The sequence below is a fragment of the Scyliorhinus torazame genome, chromosome 14 (genome assembly GCF_047496885.1).
Source record: "Scyliorhinus torazame isolate Kashiwa2021f chromosome 14, sScyTor2.1, whole genome shotgun sequence".
Lineage (NCBI taxonomy): Eukaryota > Metazoa > Chordata > Chondrichthyes > Carcharhiniformes > Scyliorhinidae > Scyliorhinus > Scyliorhinus torazame.
Window position 1 is genome coordinate 60,483,193 of NC_092720.1, and position 14,806 is coordinate 60,497,998.

Consider the following 14,806-nt stretch of genomic DNA (forward strand, 5'->3'; position numbering starts at 1 on the left):
ATCGATGATTTCGCCACAAAAGCAGCGCCCCTATCCAAACTTCTCAAGAAACAAGCACCTTGGAAATGGCTTCCACAGCACATGGATGCCGTGGATGCTTTAAAAAGAGCCCTCAGCACAGCCCCCGCATTACAGGTCCCAGATCCACTTTCCCCGTACGCAATTGAGGTTGCAACTACCGACCAAACCCTTTCGGCCGTGCTCCTCCAAGAACGACATGATCGATTAGGCTCCGTGGCATACGCCTCACACATATTAGATCCAGTCAAGCAAGGATTTTCTGCCTGCGAAAGGCACCTGCTCGCAGTCTTTTGGGCAGTACAATACTTCGCCTACATTACAGGACTCAACCCCATCACCATTCTCACTGAACACACCCCAACACAACGACTACTAGATGGTCGACTTAAGTATGGCACAGTCAGCCAGATCCCCGCAGCCCGTTGGACCCTTCTCTTATAGGGACAGGACATAACAGTTAAGAGAACCAAGACCCACACTTTCCTAGCCGACAATTTACAATATGCTGGTACCCCACATGAGTATGAGATCATCTCCACTAAGCATAATACAGGACCATTTGTACCAAAGTCAGCTCCCCCGAAACCAGGTACTTCACCCCAGAGACCCCAGCCCACAGACACGTGCGCACCCCTGAGAATCTATGTGGATGGTTCCTCCACAGTTCTATATGGGAAAAGAATTACCGGTTGCGGTATTTATGTAGAGGACACGCAGGGACGCGCCCTCGAAGAGATTTCGTTAAAATTGGCACTTAGGCTTGCAGGCAGCAGAACTGGCAGCCATAGCGTACATTGTAGATCACCCCGACTCGTTTCCGACCCCAGCCGACATATATTCGGGCAGTTTATATGTCTGCAACAGTTTAACCGAATTCCTACCCCTGTGGGAAACTAGAGGATTCGTTTCCGCAGACGGAAAGCCCCTACCCTCAGCCCCATTACTCCAGCATATCCTAAAAACGGCCAAAGACCGTAAATATGGAATCATCAAAGTTCGAAGTCATCATCGTTCTTCGCCCCCTGGTAACGTTAAAGCAGACACCCTAGGGAAAGCAGGTTCCAGACATGGTCACTTTTGGAACCCCCCCAAAAGCGCCCCAGTCCACGCGGTTCAGGTCTCACAGACCAACATTCAAGATTTGGCAAAGGCTCAAAAGGAAGATGAGCAGCTCAGGGAAGTTTTAAAAGGCAACTTCCCAGCCCCTTATGATAAGTTTAAAAACGTGATAACCACACATGACGGTGTGATTGTAAAATACGGCATTTATGTAGTCCCCAGCCAGGACAGGAATCAAATTATTTGTCAATTCCATGAAAATCATGGACACCAGGGCATTGAACCCACCCTAGCCCACCTCAGACCTCTCTGCTGGTGGCCTGATTTAAAAGCCAATGTTACACATTACATCGAGAATTGCTTAATCTGTGCCCAGAACAATCCGGACAGAAATGCAAGAAAAGCTCAGCTAAGTCACACCCGCCCAGTTAATGGCCTCTGGACGAATTTGCAAATCGACTATATAGAACCCCTAACCCCCTGCAGAAATATCATAGAAAATATCATGCCCAACACGAAGGGCAATTTTGGACACTAAGGTTAATTTATCATGGCCAATCCACCTCCCCTGCACATCTTTGGTTTTAAGTATGTGTTGGTGGTCATCGACACCTTCACAAAATGGGTGGAAGCCTTTCCATCCAGAACAAACACTGCCAAAACGACAGCTAAAATCCGAACACAGCACATCTTTACAAGTCCGATCAAGGCTCCCATTTTACAGGACGAGTGATGAAAAACGTCCTCACAATTTTCAGAATAAAGCAAAAGTTCCATATTGCATACCACCCCCAATCGAGCGGCATAGTAGAAAGGATGAACAGAACTTTAAAAGCGACCCTCAGAAAAATGGTGCAACAACACAACAGCACCTGGGACACAGCTCGCCCATTTGCATTAATGTTAATTCGAAACACAGTATCCATGTCCACAGGATACACCCCCCACACCCTCATGACCGGACGCCCCATGAAAGGTACAGAATATGTATTAGGACTGGATTTGGCCAGCCCCACAGTCACCGCCCTCACACATGAGAAAGCAGTACAACAGGTTATTGAAAATGTGAAGGCCGCCCAGCTTGCAGCAGCCGTCAGGCTTGGCACACGGAAGAAACAAAGCAAAGCTTGCTTTGATAAAACGGTATACGCCACCGAGTTTGCAGTAGGGCAAGTGATGCTATCCCTATACAACCCCAGTTCATTCCGTTCCCCCAAATTTTCCGGACCGCACTCCATCTCTGACAAAGTCAGCCCCTCTGTATAAGATCACCTATCCGAATGGCAAGTCTGCGTGGTTCCACATAAACCAGCTTAAGGCTTATGGCTTGCAGAATAACCATGCACACCACATCTCGCTTGCAGCAGCCGATGAGCACGCCCCGCCTATGAACGACGTATTCCTATCCTCCCCCAACCTGTCCAGCCCATCCTCAGGCACAACTTTGACTCCACCCCCAGAGGCACCACTCCGCCTCTCTCTTCCTTCAACCAGCAGCGACAGCGATAGCGATAGCCCCAGCACACCACGCTACGATTATACCCCTGCACCAGGCCCCACTCCCAGCGATTCCGAACATGATTCCAGCGACCCCTTCGAGATAACGTACATTAAAGCCCCTGATCCAGACCCACCGCCTGATGATTACGGATTAAACCCTAGCAGCTCCAACCTCGATACAAAATTTTGGCACCGAGACAATTCATTCAGGCTCATCCGGAATGATGAGATGGACCCCAATTCGCCCCGAGCAGCTTTAGCGCACCTACTCCAGTCAAGAGTATGGCAGCCGAAAATGGGAAGAAGAGCTGGGGGAGGAGATTGAGGAGGGGCTGTGGGCGGATGCCCTAAGTAGGGTAAACTCATCGTCCTCGTGTGCCAGGCTAAGCCTGATTCAATTTAAGGTGTTACACAGGGCGCATATGACTGGAGCACGGCTCAGTAAATTTTTTGGGGTAGAGGATAGGTGTGCGAGATGCTCGAGAAGCCCAGCGAATCACACCCACATGTTCTGGTCATGTCCGGCACTACAGGGGTTCTGGGTGGGGTGACAAAGGTGCTTTCGAAAGTAGTGGGGGTCCAGGTCGAACCAAGCTGGGGGTTGGCTATATTTGGGGTTGCACAAGAGCCGGGAGTGCAGGAGGCGAGAGAGGCCGATGTTTTGGCCTTTGCGTCCCTAGTAGCCCGGCGCAGGATACTGTTGATGTGGAAGGAAGCCAAGCCCCCGGGGGTGGAGACCTGGATAAATGACATGGCAGGGTTTATAAAGCTGGAACGGATTAAGTTCGTCCTAAGGGGATCGGCTCAAGGGTTCACCAGGCGGTGGCAACCGTTCGTCGAATACCTCACAGAAAGATAGAGGGAATGGAAAAGAAGAAGGCAGCAGCAGCAGCCCAGGGGGGAGGGGGGGGGGGGGAGGAACCAGAAGGAGTCTCAGGGTTATTAATATATATGTATAATATGTATAGGTCGTTGCTATAAATAATTGTATATTGGATTGTTAAACCATATTTTTGGAGAGTGTTTATCTGAGACAAGGCAGTTGCCATTTAGTTTTAGTTTTTGTTTTTGTTATATATTATTTATTCTTTGTTTATAAAACAGGTCATTGTTATTTATACTGTTATATTATTGTGTAAAGGATACACAATGTACTGTGATGGTTGACCAAAAATTTTCAATAAAATATTCTTAAAAAAAAGAGTATGGCAGCCGGGAGAAGATGATGACATAGAGTCTGACACCCACCAAACGAATCCCTTTGCGACTCTGTTCGCTTTAGAGCAATGAGGTGTCCAGATGATGGTAAAAAGGAACCGATGTGAGATTTACAGTGTCCTTTCTGATGGAACCTGCACCATGTTTGTAATGTATGTTTGTTTGTTACTGTGAAGGTTAAATGTTGTTTGTCAATTTGAAGTTTTCATGGCCCCACGCCACCACTCTTTTAACGCCCACTGGCAGTTAATGGAACAAGTTTGTCGGCAGACAACCAATCATAACTGCTCTTCTGCTTTGAAGGTAGAAGTTAGCAACAAATGCAACGCCCACGACGACCACATATTCTTACTGTTCTCCACTGCTCAGGGCAGTGGAGAAATGGCACTGGTCCCCGTCCTGCCTGAGGACCCCCCTCTGGTCAGCTACACTCGAGTAGAGCACATACGGCACTGTCTTGTCCCAAATATTTGTTTTTTTTTAAATGAGGGAGTCACAGATAGTGACCAATTATAATGGGTAATTGGCAATAAAAGGCAGCCAGATAGACACACAAGATCTTGAACAAGATAATAACAGAAATTATGCTTATGTCTATAGAACTCCAGAAGCCTCAAGAAGAAGAAAAGAAGAAAAGAAGAAAGAAAGAAGGAAAGATGAAGCCAACCATCATGCTCTACAGTTGGATCATAGCGGGATCCCTCCAGTTGCACGCAGACGCTACCCCCCCCCCCCCCCCGACCGCTACCACACAAGGCCGTGAATGTTTCCCACTCCTGCCATACAATGTACCCGAGGTAGTGACCGATACACCGACTTGTTGTGACAAGTTCATCACCTGGTATTCCCTGTCCTACGTTGTAGAAGCACTGTTAGTACTGGCGATACTCTGCAGTGTCGTTCAGACCCTTAGACTCAGGAAACGGCGAAGGAAAGCCTCCCGCACCCCGGTATACACCTTCAGATCCCCTATTTTCAGACTTCAACAGACCCCCCCAACCCCTTTAAGTGAATTAAAGTACATCCGTTTTTGTGTGTGTTCGTTTTGTTCTAATAAAGACATGTAAAACTCTGTGCTTGACTGCCAAGCCAGAGAGACCTGTGTTGCTGCTATTGTACAGTTTAAAATGTTGTAAATTATTTTGATTAAGGATAGTTTAGTTAGAGGTTCCAGTTTTTTATTTTGTAATGCATGCCTGAATGTCATAGCGCCCCGTAGAATTTTATAATGATGTATGTACATAAAATAATTTAGGTAAAATTCATAGGACAGAGCAGTGTAGAGCCTGTCAGTGCTTATGGGTGCCCGACTTGGGAGGAGAACAAAGACGACGCGGTAATGTGGTCCTTCACGCTTCGCGTGGAGGATCACAAGGAGGGAGTGTAGCCATCTGGATTCTCCAGAATCGGTTGCATTCTTGGACACACGCATCTCTATCAAGGACGGTCATCTCAGCACTTTGCTTTACCGCAAGCCCACGGATAACCTCACGATGCTCCACTTCTCAAGCTTCCACCCTAAACACATGAAAGAAGCCATTCCCCCATGGACAAGCCCTCCGTATACACAGGATCTGCTCAGACGAGGAGGAACGTAATAGACATCTACAGATGCTGAAAGACGCCCTCGTAAGAATGGAATATGGCGCGCAATTCATTGATCGACAGTTCCAACGCGCCACAGGAAAAAACCACACCGACCTCCTCAGAAGACAAACACGGGATCAACCGACAGAGTACCCTTCGTCGTCCAGTTTTTCCCGGAGCGGAGAAACAACGACATCTTCTTTGCAGCCTTCAACACGTTATTGATGAAGACAAATATCTTGCCAAGGCCATCTCCACAGCCCCACTACTTGCCTTCAAACAACCGCACAACCTCAAACAGACCATTGTTTGCAGCAAACTACCCAGCCTTCAGGAGAACAGCGACCACGACATCACACAACCCTGCCATGGCAACTTCTGCAAGACCTTCCAACTCATTGATATGGGTACCACCAATACCCGTGAGAACACCACCCACCAGGTAGGTGGTACATACTTGTGCGACTCGACCAACGTTGTCTACCTCATACGCTGCAGGAAAGGATGTCCCAAGGCGTGGTATACTGGCGAAACCATGCAGGCGCTGCGACAACAGATGAACAGACATCGCACGACAATTGACAGGCAAGAACGTTCCCTTCTAGTCGGGGAACACTTCAGCAGTCAAGGACATTCAACCTCTGACCTTCGGATAAGCGTTCTCCAAGGCGGCCTCAGGACACGCGTCAGAATCGCCAAGCAGAAACTGATAGCCAAGTTCCGCATGCAGGAACCAGGACCTCGGATTCATGTCTCATTACATTCACCCCCCCCCCCCCCCCCCCCCAACCATCTGGCCTGGACTTGCGAAATCCTACCAACTGTCCTGGCTTGAGACAATTCACTTGTCTTAAACCTGTGTTTACCCGTCTCCAGTCGAACCGTCTGGACCTGTAAAGACTTAATTACCTGCAAAAACTCATATTCAAAGTATCATCTTGGATCATTGATTTTGTCTATACATGTGTTTGTGGAACCCACCTGTTCATGCATCTTCAACCACCTACGCTCTGAAAGCTAATGATTCAAAACAAAGCTTTTGGACTTTAACCTGATCCTCCTTTAAGACACTTGTTCATAGAAAACTCTTTGAGCAAGCTTTTAGTCATCTGGTCTAAAATCGCCTTATGTGGCTCGTTAAAATCACTACAGTGCAGAATGAGGCCGTTTGGTCCATCGAGTCTAAACAGACCCTCCGAAAGGGTATGCTACCTAAGGTCAAGCCACCACCATATCGTCTTAACCCAGTAACCACACCTAACCTTTTTTTTTCCAATTAAGGGGCAATTTAGCGTGACCAATCCACCTAATCTGCACATCTTTTGGGTTGTGGGGGCGAAACCCACGCAAACACGGGGAGAATATGCAAACTCCACACGGACAGCGACCCAGAGCCAGGATCGAACCTGGAACATCAGCGCTGTGAGGCAGCAGGGATAACCCACTGTGTCACCATGCTGCCCAACCACACCTAACCTAACCTTTTGGACACTAAGGGGAAATTGATCATGGTTAATCCACATCTATGGACTGTGGGCGGAAACCGGAGCGCCCGGAGGAAATTCACGCAGACTCTACACAGTGACCCAAGCCGGGAAACAAATGCGGGACCCTGGCGCTGTGAAGCAATAGTGAAGCAACAGTGCTAACCACTATGCTAACCTGCCTCTATACAAATGCATGTTGGGCTAGATTCTCCGCAGGCCCACGCTGAAATCACATTTGGCGCGGGGGTGGAGAACCAACCTTTACGCGAGAATCGCCCCCGGCGCCACTCCCGCGATTTTCCGATCCCCGGAGAATCGCTCGCGCGCGAATTGACAGACGCCCTCCCATCGATACTCCGGTCCCGACAGGCCGAATTCCCAATGCCGTGGTTCTAACCACATCTGGCCGGTCTGGACTCAGTCCGCAGTCGCCCTGGTGAGGTGGCGGGGGGAATCAAGTACGGGGGGGGGGGGCCTTATGGGCAGCCGGGGCGACTCATCGGGTGGGTTTGATGGAGCGGCCCAGGGCAGATGGTTGGGACCTTCTTTGTTGGTCCAGGTCCGCCGGCTGAGTCTGCCATCGCATTCGGCGCCGCTGCTGGTGGCTACCTCCGTGCGCATGCACGGGACCTCTGCGAGAAGCACTCCGGGGCTCTGCCAGCCCCCTGCAGGTAGGTCTTAATTTTTTTAAGTAAAGTCTAGCGTGAAACGCCAACCTTTTTCTGCCTGCCTATGTCCCCCCGACATAGCCCCATTTTTGGAGAATCCAGCCCATTGTGTTTGTTGTTATTGTAGTTGTGCCCTTTTAAAGAGGAGGCACTGCTACTTGGGTCCGCACCACTTAAGGTGGAACCTGGTGTCATCAGAAAGGGCAAACCTATTAGAATCATGAGGCGCCTGTTTAAAGGTAAAGCTGCTGGTGACTGGAGCCTGAACAGTAAATGGCAACGTGAGCCCTGTCAATGGAGCTGGCCCTCAGTTTTCCACAGCTATGAATATACAATAATGTATTGTTAATACCTTGAACTCTCCGCTCCGATCAGCCACTCCACTAAATCCCATTCATGGCAATCAACGGCCAGCCAGTGACCGGAAGTGGCTCCTTGACAACCTGGGCCCCCGACGGCAAACAACAGCGAACCTCCGCCAAGCCCGGTCGTAAGGTGTCGCAAAGTGGCTGGTCCTCGGCCCCGCCCTCCCTGGGCAAAAGCTGCCGGATCGTCAACGCAGCAGGGAGGAGGGAAGCTGTCAATCCAATAAGCTCGGCACAAACCGACATGCTGCCAAGCCTCCTCACTCCCGTGGTTTTTATAATGTTTGAATGAATTTTATGACTTCAGCTCAGTTTTGACTGGTGGGCGTCGAGAAATATTCGCCAGGTCCACCTTCAGCTAAATTCCGAATGCCAGTCGCACAATAGAGGGAGGGGAATAAGACCAGAAGAAATAGGAACAGGAGTAGGCCGTTCGGACCCTCGAGCCTGCTCCACCATTCAATAGGATCATGGTTGCGCGACATTACACACCTTCACTTTCCTGCCCTTTCCAAGTAACCCTTGATTCACTTACTGATCAAGAATCTTATAAATTTCAGCCTTAAGTATACACAAGGCAAGGAGTTTGAAAGATTCACAACCCTCAGAAGAAATTCCACCTCATCTCAGTCTTAAATTGGCAGCCCTTTATTCTGAGACTATGCCCTCTGATCCTAGACACTCCCATGAGGGGGAAACATCCCTCACCATTTACTCTGTCAGGCCCCTTGAGAATCCTGTATGTTACAATGAGATCACCTCTCATTCTTCTAAATTCCAGTGAGAAGAGTTCCAGCCTGTTTAATCTTTGCTCCTAAGCCAATCCCTCCACGCCAGAAATCATCTTAGTAAATCTTCTCTGAACCACCTCCAATGAAATAATATCTTCCCTCAAATAAGGAGACCAAAACTGCGCATAATACTCCAGATATGGTCTCACCAGTACCTCGTACAGTTGCAGCAAAACTTCCCCACTCTTCCACTCCAACCCCCTTGAAATAAGGACCAAGATTCCATTAGCCGCTCTGGTTACCTGCTGCACCTGTGTGCTAGCTTTCTGTGTTTTGTGCACAAGTACCCGCAAGCTACTTTGTGCTTTCTGTGGTTTTAACCTGACAAGTTACAGGTCGCCAACTTGAAAAAAACCTTATCCTCACTCGCTGCTTCCTGCCAATTAGCAATTCTGTATACATGCCAATATACTACTCATGGGCTCTTATGACTTGAAGTTTTGTGAGGTACCTTGTCAAACACTTCTGGAAGTCCAAATACAACGTATCTACTGGTTCCCCTCCACTCTGGTTGAGACATCCTCAAAAAGTTCTAATAAATTAGTCAAGACACAATTTCCCTTTCACGAAACCCTGCTGACCCTGCTTGATTAGATTATGATTTTCCAAATGTGCTGATGTTACTTCCTTAATAATTGATTCACAACTGGAGGATGAATCAGAGATGAGGTAATTTCTGGAGCAACTGGAATGTCTGAAGGTGGAGGAGAGCGCGGGATTGGAGGAACCAATGGGGTGGAAAAAGTGCAGGCAGCGATAGGGAAAATGGAGTCGGGTAAGGCGCCGGACTGGATGAGTTCCCGGTGAATTTTTTTTAAAAATTCAATGATAGGTTGGCACCGCTGATGGTCGAAATGATTGAGGACGCAATGGTTAGGGGAGTATTGCCGGAGACGATGTGGCAGACATCCATCACACTATTATTTCAAAAGGAAAAGGATCTAGTAGAGTGTGGGTAGTACAGGCTCATTTCGTTAATGAACGTGTATGCTAAGATATGGCGATGGTGCTGGCGGTGAAGTTGGAGGAGTGTCTTCCGAAGGCGGTGGGTGAGGATCAGATGGGGTTCGTTAAGGGCAGGCAGCTGTCGCCAAATGTGTGACGGCTGCTGAACGTGGTGCTTTCTCTGGAAGGAGGAGGGAACTGGAGGTGGTGGTGGCATTAGATGCGGAGAAGGCATTTGACAAAGTGGGGTGGAGTTATTTGTTTGTGGTGCTGGAGATTGGGCCTAAGTTTGTGGCATGGGGGATGTGGTACCCTCAATAACGACGCTTAGAGTGTAAACAGTAAAGAAGGCTTCAATAAACTAAGAACTAGACTAGTGCCGAGACGTGTGCTAACTGCTGCACTGCCCACAAGGCGGCCCCTTATAAACGGCTCCCAGATGGGCGGAGCCGGAGGCGGAGTTCCCCATGGTTCCAAGCCCGGTCTTAAACGGGACATCACCTTACATGATGCCAAGGGTACAGTGTTACAGTAACCGTTCATCACATTCACCCCCTGTTTAAAAAAGAGTCCGGCGGGGGTGAAGTGCCATCATAAGTCCATCCGTCTCAGTGGCCGGATCGTCCTCATCGACCTCCTCAGTTCGGGCGGTGATGCGGCTGCCGGTGGTGTGGCGGACAGGGACATCCTGGTTGAGGGTACGTCTGGGAGCACGGCGGTCGGAGCTCCAGGGGAGCAGGGAGAATAGGCGGGGCCGGAAGGGGGTGTGTTGTAGGGGGTGCCGGGTCCTGCAGGGGAGCGGCGCGGGAGGGGGCGCCTGTAGTGGGGGATCCAGCGGGTGCCAGATCCCGGAGGGAAACCGTATCTTGCCTGCCATCAGGGTACTCGGCGTAGGCATAACTGGGGTTGGCGTGGAGTAATCGGACCTTTTCGACCAGGGGGTCCGTTTTATGGCTCCTCACGTGCTTCCAGAGAAGAGCAGGTCCCAGAGCCGTGAGCCAAGATGGAAGCAAGACCCCGGAGGTAGACTTCCTGGGGAAGACAAACAATCGGTTGTGCAGGGTCTCATTCGTGGCCGTGCAGAGGAGCAACCTAATGGAGTGTAGGGCATCGGGCAGGACCATCTGCCAGCGGGTAGTTGGGAGACTTCTCGACCATAGGGCCAGAAGGACAGCCTTCCACACTGTCGCGTTCTCCCTCTCCACTTGCCCGTTTCCCCACGGGTTATAACTGGTCGTTCTGCTCGAGGCGATGCCTTTGCTGAGCAGATACTGACGCAGTTCATCGCTCATGAACGATGTTCGCTGTGTATATAAGCAGGGAAACCGAACAGAGTGAAGATGCTGTGCAGTGCCTTAATCAGGGTGGCTGAGGTCATGTCGGGGCAGGGAATGGCGAATGGGAAACGGGAGAACTCATCGATAACGGTGAGGAAATAGGCATTACGATTGGTGAACAGGAGGGGCCCCTTGAAGTCCAAGCTCAGTCGCTCAAAGGGTCCCGAGGCCTTCATGAGCCGAACCTTGTCCGGCGGGTAGAAGTGCGGTTTGAACTCCGCACAGATCTAGCAGGCCCTGATCATGGCCTTGACCTCCTTGGTTGAGTAAGGTAGGTTGCGGGACTTGATAAAATGGACTAGCCGGGTAACCCCCGGGTGGCAGAGGTCATTGTGGATGGCTTGCAGGCGGTCGTCCTGCGCGTTGGCGTATGTGCTGCGGGACAGGGCATCTTGGGGCTCGTTGAGCTCCCCTGGACGATACTTGATATCGTATGTGTAGGTGGAGAGTTCGAACCTCCACCTCAAAATTTTATCATTTTTTATTTTGCCCCGTTGCGTGTTATCGAACATATAGGCGACTGACCGTTGGTCAGTGACGAGGGTAAACCTCCTACCAGCTAGGTAGTGCCTCCAGCGCCGCACAGCCTCCACAATGGCTTGTGCCTCCTTCTCGACTGCAGAGTGTCGAACCTCGGAGGCGGTGAGGGTCCGGGAGAAGAACGCTACTGGTCTGCCTGCCTGATTGAGGGTAGCAGCCAGGGCGATGTCTGATGCATCGCTCTCTACCTGGAAGGGGATAGTTTAATCCACTGCGTGCATAGTGGCCTTGACGATATCGGCCTTGATGCGGTTGAAGGCCAATTGAGCCTCAGCCGAGAGGGGAAAAGTGGTGGCCTTTATGAGAGGGCGGGCTTTGTCCGCATACTTGGGGACCCACTGGGCGTAGTAGGAGAAGAGCCCCAAGCACCGTTTGAGGGCCTTGAGGCTGCAGGGGACGGGGAGTTCCTTAAGGGGGCGCATGCGGTCGGGGTCGGGACCTAGGACCCCATCTTCCACGACATAGCCGAGGATGGCTAGCCGGGTTGTGTGGAAAACGCATTTTTCCTCATTATAGGTCAGGTTAAAGGCTTGGGCGGTCTGGAGGAACTTTTTGAAGTTAGCGTCATGGTCCTGCTGGTCATGGCCGCAGATGGTGACATTGTCCAAGTACGGGTATGTAGCCCGCAAACCGTACTGGTCCACCATTTGATCCATCGCCCTTTGAAAGACAGAGACTCCATTTGTGATGCCGAAGGGGACCCTGAGGAAGTGGAAGAGCCGGCCGGCTGCTTCAAAGGCAGTATAGGGGCGGTCTTTTGGTCGGATGGGGAGCTGGTAGTAGGCGGATTTGAGGTCGACCGTGGAAAATACTCGGTATTGGGCGATCCGATTTACCATTTCCGCGATGCGAGGAAGGGGGTACGCATCAAGCTGCGTGAATCGGTTTATAGTCTGGCTATAATCCACGACCATCCGTTTCTTATCCCCGGACCGGATTACCACCACTTGTGCTCTCCAAGGGCTGTTGCTAGCCTCGATGACCCCCTCTCACAGTAAACGCTGGACCTCTGATAAAAGTCATATCTCGGGCACTGTACCTACGGCTCCTGGTGGCGACTGGCTTACAGTCGGAAGTGAGGTTCACAAATAGCGAGGGGGGTGCGACTTTCAGTGTCACAAAGCAGCATACCGTGAGGGGGGGCAAGGGTCCGTCGAACTTCAGTGTCAGGCTTCGGTGGCTGCACTGGAAATCCAGTCCAACCAGCAGGGGGGCACAGAGGTGGGGAAGGAAATAAAATTTGAAACGGGTGTACTTGGCGCCCTGGATCGAGAGATCCGCTATGCAGTACCCCGTGATTTGTACCGAGTGGGACCCGGATGCGAGGGCTATGGTTTTGGATGCGGGATGGGTGCGCAGGGAGCAGCACCTTACCGTTTCAGGATGGATAAAGCTCTCCATGCTCCCGGAGTCGACGAGGCATGCAGTATCGCGCCCGTTGACCTGGACCTGCATCATAGAGTTCTGCAGGTGTTTTGGCTGAGTTTGGTCAAGGCTGATCGCTCCCACTCGCAGGGGGTAGTCGGAGTCCTCAGCCGAGTCAGACTCGTAAAATGGCCGCCGCCGGCTGCGCGTGTCGGGTCGAGAAGATGGCTGCCGGCAAGATGGCCACCCCCATGATTCGCACGAGGCTGATGATGCATCAGAAGGTGCGTGTCGGGTCGGTGTGCAGCCGCATTGCGAGGTCGGCGGGCCTGAGAGCCTGATTTTCGGGCCGGCTGTTCTTTGTCCTTCTGGCCCCTGGGTCTGGCCAGGCAGACCCTTGCAAAATGCCCCTTCTTCCCGCAGTCGCTGCAGATCGCGGAACGGGCTGGGCAGCGTGGGCGTGGCTGCTGGCCTGTAATAGCACGGTGTGCCCCCATGATGAGCAGGTCGCTGCGTGGCGCAGGCCTGTAATATGGCTGAGTCTGAGCAAGTCCGGGGGGGGCTCGCAGAGTCCGCGGGGTATGTACCCAAGTTATGTCGGGCCACCTCCAGCAAGGAGGTGAGCGTTAGCGTGTCCTGGAGGTCTTTTGCCCCGTTTTCGAGCAGCCGCTGCCGGATGTAGGTCGAGCGGATGCCGGACACGAAAGCGTCTCTGATGTGCAGGTTCATATGGACTTCCCCTGTCACATCCTGGTGGTCACAGTCCCTGTCAAGCGCGGTGAGCTTCTCGACAAATTCGTCTAGCGATTCCCCCCGAGCGCTGCCGGCGGGTAGAGAGCAGATGCCTGGTGTGAACCTCATTGATAGGCTTAACGAACCGCTTGCGGAGTAGCTCGACCGCCTCTTCATAAGTCGTCGCCTTTTCGAGCGTGGCGGAGTTTCTGTGACTCACCCGGGCGTCGGCGCAGCTTGCGTGGCCCCAGGATGGGAGTCTCTGAGGAGTCCAGGTAAGCATCGGAGCCAGTATTTAAAACTTTCTTTTGCCTCCGGTGTCCGTGCTTCCAGGTTGAGCATCCCTGGTTTTAGGCCTGCGTCCATCCTGATGTAGTTTAGTTTATTAAATTGTGGTACCCTCAATAACGACGCTTAGAGTGTAAACAGTAAAGAAGGCTTTAATAAACTAAGAACTAGACTAGTGCCGAGACGTGTGCTAACTGCTGCACTGCCCACAAGGCAGCCCCTTACATACGGCTCCCAGATGGGTGGAGCCGGAGGTGGAGTTCCCCAGGTTCCAAGCCCGGTCATAAAGGTGACATCACCTTACATGATGACAAGGGTACAGTGTTACAGTAACCGTTCATCACAGGGGAAATTGTTATACAAGGATCCGACAGCATGTGTACGGGCAAACGATATGAATTTGGGATACTTTCCATTATTTTGGGGAACGAGGCAGGAATGCACTCTGTCCCCCCTTCTGTTTGCTCTGGCATTGAGCCCTTGGCCATTGTGCTGAGGGGTTTGTACTTATGGAATGGGATAATGGAGCATAGGGTGTCTCTGTACAATCTACTGTTGTACATATCGGACCCGAGCTAGTTATTGCGGAATATAATGGGGTTGCTAAGGAAATCTGGGGCATTTTCAGGATATAAGTTAAATTTAGGGAAAAGCAAATATTTTGTGGTGTCTTCTCCAGACGAGTGGGAGGGTTGCCATTCTGAGTAGCAGCAACTCATTTTAGTTATTTCGGGGAGCAGGCGGTGCGGGACTGGGCACGACTTTGTACGCTTAATTTTGTGAGCTTGGTGGGGAGGGTGAAGGAGGACTTGGTGCGAAGGGATGGTCTCCCCTTGTCGATGGCAGGCCAGGTGCAGGCAGTAAAGATGAACATTTTGCCACTGTTCTTGTTTCTGTTCCAGC

General features: G+C 51.1%; 1 protein-coding gene across 5 annotated transcripts in view; it reads right to left on the reverse strand.

Annotated features, from left to right (window-relative positions):
* Positions 1-8,033, reverse strand: part of armc9 (armadillo repeat containing 9) — a 211,316-nt gene extending 203,283 nt beyond the window's left edge. For all 5 annotated transcript variants that reach the window (XM_072474273.1, XM_072474271.1, XM_072474272.1 and 2 more), the window contains exon 1: positions 7,893-8,033. The gene's annotated coding sequence lies outside the window, so the exon portion shown is untranslated. The remainder of the gene's footprint in view (positions 1-7,892) is intronic.
* Between the last annotated feature and the right edge of the window lie 6,773 nt (positions 8,034-14,806).